Source organism: Triticum urartu, chromosome 1 (assembly GCF_003073215.2).
Source record: "Triticum urartu cultivar G1812 chromosome 1, Tu2.1, whole genome shotgun sequence".
In the NCBI taxonomy this organism is placed as follows: Eukaryota; Viridiplantae; Streptophyta; class Magnoliopsida; order Poales; family Poaceae; genus Triticum; species Triticum urartu.
The window spans coordinates 210,458,673-210,464,953 of NC_053022.1; positions in this window are offsets into that span (position 1 = coordinate 210,458,673).

Here is a 6,281-nt window from a genome sequence, read left to right on the forward strand (position 1 = left end):
GTAAATAGATAAGCCCTTCGCAGAGGGAAGCAGGGGTTTGTAGAGGTGCCAGAGCTCGATTTTTAAATAGATATGAATAATATTTTGAGCGGTATACTTTCATTGTCAACATAACAACCGAGAGATCTCGATATCTTCCATGCTACACACATTATAGGCGGTTCCCAAGCAGAATGGTAAAGTTTATACTCCCCCACCACCAACAAGCATCAATCCATGGCTCGCCCGAAACAACAGGTGCCTCCAACTAACAACAATCCTCGGGGAGTTTTGTTTGCAATTATTTTGATTTGATTTGAGCATGGGACTGGGAATCCCGGTGACCAGCCATTTTCTCATGAGTGAGGAGCGGAGTCCACTCCTCTTGAGAATAACCCGCCTAGCATGGAGGATACAGACAGCCCTAGTTGATACATGAGCTATTCGAGCATACAAAACAGAATGTTTATTTGAAGGTTTAGAGTTTGGCACATACAAATTTACTTGGAACGGCAGGTAGATACCGTATATAGGTAGGTATGGTGGACTCATATGGAATAACTTTGGAGTTTATGGAATTGGATGCACAAGCAGTATTCCCGCTTAGTACAAGTGAAGGCTAGAAAAAGACTGGGAAGCGACTAGCTAGAGAGCGACAACAATCATGAACATGCATTAAAATTAATCAACACCGAATGCAAGCATGAGTAGGATATAATGCACCATGAACATAAATATCGTGGAGGCTATGTTGATTTTGTTTCAACTATATGCGTGGACATGTGCCAAGTCAAGCCACTCGAATCGTTCAAAAGAGGATACCACCCTATCACACCATATCACAACCATTTTAATAGCATGTTGGCACGCAAGGTAAACCATTATAAACTCCTAGCAAATTAAGCATGGCATAAGCAACTATAATCTCTAATTGTCATTGCAAATATGTTTCTTTCATAATAGGCTGAATCAGGAACGATGAACTAATCATATTTACAAAAACAAGAGAGGTCGAGTTCATACTAGCTTTCCTCCTCTCAATAAGTTCATCATATAATCATCATTATTGCCTTTCACTTGCACAACCGAATAGTGTGGATAATAATAATAGTGCACGTGCATTGGACTAAGCTGGAATCTGCAAGCATTCAATTCAAGAGAGAAGACAAGGTAATATGGGCTCTTTGTTAGATCAACGATAATGCATATAAGAGCCACTCAACATTTTCATTATGGTCTTCTCCTCTCGACCCCCAAAGGAAAGAAAAGAAACAACACTATTTACATGGGAAAGCTCCCAACAAGCAAAAGAAGAACGAGAAATCTTTTTGGGTTTTCTTTTTAATTACTACTACTGGCATGGAAAGTAAACTAGCTAAAAGCTACAACTAATTTTTTGTTTTTCTTAAGGTTTTTCAAACACACAAGAAGAAAGCGAGAAAATGAGAATAAACTAGCATGGATGGTACAATGAAAAAGTATGAGCACCGACAACTGGCATGAGTGTGTGAACATGAATGTAATGTCGGTGAGAGATACATACTCCCCCAAGCTTAGGATTTTGGCCTAAGTTGGTCTATGCCCATGGATCAAAGTGTAGCTGGGGTCATACTGAGATGCAGCGGCATTTCCTGATGAGCTGCAGCTTGGAGGCGAGCTGCCTCCGCCCTTGATACGGAGCATCCCAAGGCCATCCCCATGGACCCAACTACATCTCCTATGACACCTCTTGGACCCATGACACGAGCGCGTGCAAGAGCTCTTGAAACCGAGGTGCCATCTCTCCTTTCACATTTCCACTTTGATGCACATGAGACATGGCTACTACCTCATACGGACACTCTGTGCATACTCAGGTACCATGGAGAAGCTAAGGAGCAAGGACAAGAAGAAGAGGAAGATGGACGAGAAGACGGAGAAGAAGGAGGGCTGAAGGAAAAGTCCCAGCCCACCGGATGACCGGCCGACCGGACGTCCGGCGCCTGAAGCATCAGCCGAGCCCCAGCAAGCGGACGTCCGGTCCAGACCGGACGACCGCCGTGACCGCACCCGAGCCAACATCAGCGGAAGTCCGGAGCTACCAGACGTCCAGCACCCCCATCGCAGAGCAGAACCAACGGACGTACGGAGGACACCGGATGACTGGCCGCTCCTGAGACACCGGACGACTGGCCACCAGCGGACGTCCGGTACCTGGCTGCGTCCAGATTCGGGCCTGAGGCCCATGTACCCCTACTTTCGCCGCCATTTGCACTTAGACTATATATAGACCTCCTATTCCTTCTAGCTAGGGTTAGCAAAGGATTAGCTCATATTTTGTGTGAGAGCTTTGCTAATCCACTTGGTTACCTTCTCCTTGGAGATTCGGGCCTCCTACGGAGAAGATCCCCCAAGCGGATTCAAGACCCCTCTTTAGGGAAGAACATCAAGACCTCCTCACAGAGAAGACCGTTACCTTTGTATCGTCCTTGGTTGATCGTGTACCATGTGAACCCTATGTATTCGAGGATCTAGCACATGTGTGACTTTCTTGTGTTGGTTTAGTGATTCTCTTGTGTTTCCCTTGTGTTTTCCCTCGTTTCCCCCTCACATTCTTCGTGTTCTTCGCGGGATTCCTCTCCTTTCGTGAAAGATCGGGCGATTAGGGTTCTACCCTACATCATCTTGGTATCATGAGCCACGTTGATCATGATTTCAAAGCCTCCCCGTTGTGTTGCTAGCCTTGTTTTGTTGTTTTTCATCCTAATTCGAAAATTCCCCACAAAAATAGCCCCAATTTTTTTTGTGAGTTGTTAGTGTGTTGAGATTTTGTTGGTTTGGATCCGTGGATTTGCTTTGTTTTGAGTGGATCTAGCTTTTCCCCTTTGTCTCCACCACTTTCCATCCACGAAATCGCCCACAATCGACGAAGTTCACCTCATCCACCCCGCCCCACATGAAGTTCATCCCGTGCCCGAGCAGTGCCCAGGCACCGGACGTCCGCTAGCCACCGGACGTCCGACGATTGGACGACCGCTCCTCACCGGACGCCCGGAGTTCCCTGACGAAACTGATTTTTTTAGTTTAGTCACCACCACCGCCCCACATTTCCACATACGCACTCCCACCACCACTACACCATCACCACTTCCGTATCCCACCACCATTTGGCCCGTTTCGCTCTCCTACACGTGTTGCCACTTCGAGCTTTGAGAATTTGAGTTGCGGTTCCATATCCTTTCATGTTTCGGCTACCTAGGTACGGTTCAACATCGACATCACCGCCACTCATCTTCGCCATAGACGCGTCATCAACAACGACCACCTCGACTACACCTTGGTATTCGTGCCACCATTTTGACACCATACCGGAAGCAAGCCCGGTAACCTCGTCTTGGTATTGTGATACATCATTCTTGCCATTACATTGATAGCCCTCATAGCCTTATCCCCTTGCATTGCTTACCCATCGAGACTAGCCATTGAGTATTGCCGGCAACAAGACTTGTGCACATTAGTGATCATACTTCCCATAGCATACATACATCATTATTGCATATATTGGTATCATCTCTTGTGTCACAAAGTTGTCATCGCATATACAATTGCTATCTTGGTTCGTCAAGCATTGCATGAGAAAAGAGCTCCAACATCGAAGAGCCAAACAAGCTGTTAAGCAAAGATGAAAGATAAGCAAAGAGCTTTTAAGCAAGAACCATAACATCATACAACATTAAGATTGTCATACTCAGTCATCTTGGATCATATCATAGAAACACCTTGCATAAAGCATACTTGGGATAGAAGTCGTTGCATTTTTGCTAAGTAGGTTGTGCACATTTTGGCTCATCCTTGGTTGCCCAACCCCACTTATCTTTTTGCGTGTGTGTTTCCGTGTACCTTCTATGCTTGGTCTACTTGTTACATTGCATCTTGCGAATCTTTTCCAACATTATTGAAGCTCACTTAAAATTGCATCAAATTTTGTGCCACCATCCTAACCAAGCTCCTCCATAAGCTTTTACTTGTGTAGGTGTGAGAAACCGACAAGAGCTAGTACCAATTGTGCTATTTCCTTGTCCTACATTGGAGTGATCATCGATCCACTTTCAACTTCGGTCAAGGTACATTTGGTATTCGTTCTTCTCTTTCTACCACTCACATTGTGTATCTTGGAATGATGGATATGCAAAGTACTTCTACCAATCCACTCTTCATTGAGCACGACGACGACATGAACTCCTACGTCACCAAGAGCCACCTCTTTGGTGCACAACGTGCTTTGCATCAAGGGCAACAAGCCATGAGTGAACGCATCGACAACCTCGCCGCCGACTTGCGACTCTCCGAGCAACGTACAAGGGACTACTTCGACCACAAGCTTGACAATCACAAGCAAGAGAATGACGCAAGGATGGACGAAATTCGCGCTTTGTTGCTCAGCCGCTCTTCTTCCTATTCGTCTTCATCAAGAAGGACTCGCTCAAGTCGACACTCCGACTTCACCCTCTCCGGCTCAAGTACACCGACATCGAACACTCTATGCCGTGCCGCATGCAACGATCATCAACCAAGCCTCAATCCTCTATGCAACACCGACTCTCAAGAGCGCCGACGACGTGAAACCCAAGAGGCTTTTGTGCTAGCACGAGAATGGCAACAACAACGCCAACATGAAGAGGAAGAGCGAGCGCGTCTACACCAAGTTGCACAAGATGTCGAGGCACAACACCAAGAAGAACAACTCCATGAAGCTCAAGCAATTGCGGCGCAACAAGCCCTCCAAGATTCAAGTCAAGCAGTAGCCAACCGAGGCCGACAAGCTTGAGAACAAGAAGAAGCATTTCGAGAAGAAATTCAAGAACAGAGATTTCAAGCTCGCGTGCATCGTCAAGTCCCTCAAGCTCCTCCTCGAGCTCGCCAAGCTCCCCCACAAGCTCGCCAAGAACATCAAGTTCATCAAGAGCATGACGACAATGGAAATCCTCCACGACAAGAGCAACATGAGGTTGACAACCCTCCTAACCAAGAGCGACACGAGCTTGACAATCATCTACAACACGAGCGTCATCACCCCCGACCCCAACACAATGAAGAACAACGCTACGGAAAGCTCAAGTTCACCATGCCCAAGTTCAATGGAAGCAACGATCCCGAAGAATATCTTTCATGGGCATTTAAGGTCGACAAAATCTTCCGTTTGCACAACTATGAAGAAGAGAAGAAGATCGCAATGGCATCCGTTGAGTTCCAAGACTATGTCCTCATTTGATGGGAACAAGTTATCGAGCGCCGAGAGGCAAGAGGTGAACCACCCATCACTACTTGGGCGCAAATGAAGGATGTCATGAGAGCATGCTTTGTGCCTACCTACTACAACCGCGACCTCTTCAAGAAACTCCAACTACTCAAGCAAGGAACCAAGAGCGTTGAAGAGTACTACAAGGAGATGGAGATTGCCATGATACGAGCCAATGTCACGGAAGGCGATGAGCAAACAATGGCACGTTTCTTGAATGGACTCAACCATCCTATCAAGAAGATCACCGACTTCCAACCATACTCGAACCTCATCGAGCTAGTGCATCAAGCTACCAAAGCAGAACACCAGGTGCAAGATGATTTCAAGTATGCCAAGTTCTCATCCAAGTCCTACGGCTTCTTCAACAACCAAGCTTCAACGACTCCAACACCGACTACCAAGCCTTCTACTAGCAACATCGACAAGTCGAGTTCCAAGAAAGGTTCATCAACTCCAAGTCATCCTCCTACTACGAGCAACTTCAAGCCGAGAGCTTCATCATCATCCACTCCAACCGATGAGACCGTCAAGACAAGTTCCTTCAAATGCTTCACAAGTGGAGGCCGAGGCCACAAGTCCTATGAGTTCACCAACAAGTGGACCATGATCCTCAACAACGACGGCACCTATGATTCAATGAGTGAAGAATAAATGGACGCCATCGAGCAAGTCGGCATGCACCGGCAAGTGAACGATGAAGAGGAACAAGTCTTTTGCGATGAAGATTCAAGTCCCGCTCTTGTTGTCTCCAAGGTCTTGACTCTCCAACATCACCAAGAAGAAGACCAAAGATGCCACATATTCCACACCAAGGCCGGCATCAATGGACTATCCGTCAAGGTCATCATCAATGGAGGGAGTTGTCATAACGTCGCTAGTGAAGAACTTTGCTCCAAGCTCCAATTGCCCAAGACGAAGCATCCACATCCATACAAAGTGCAATGGCTTAGCGACTCCGGCACCATCCAAGTCGAGCACCGAGTACAAGTCTCCTTCAAAATTGGCGCCTACGAAGACATAT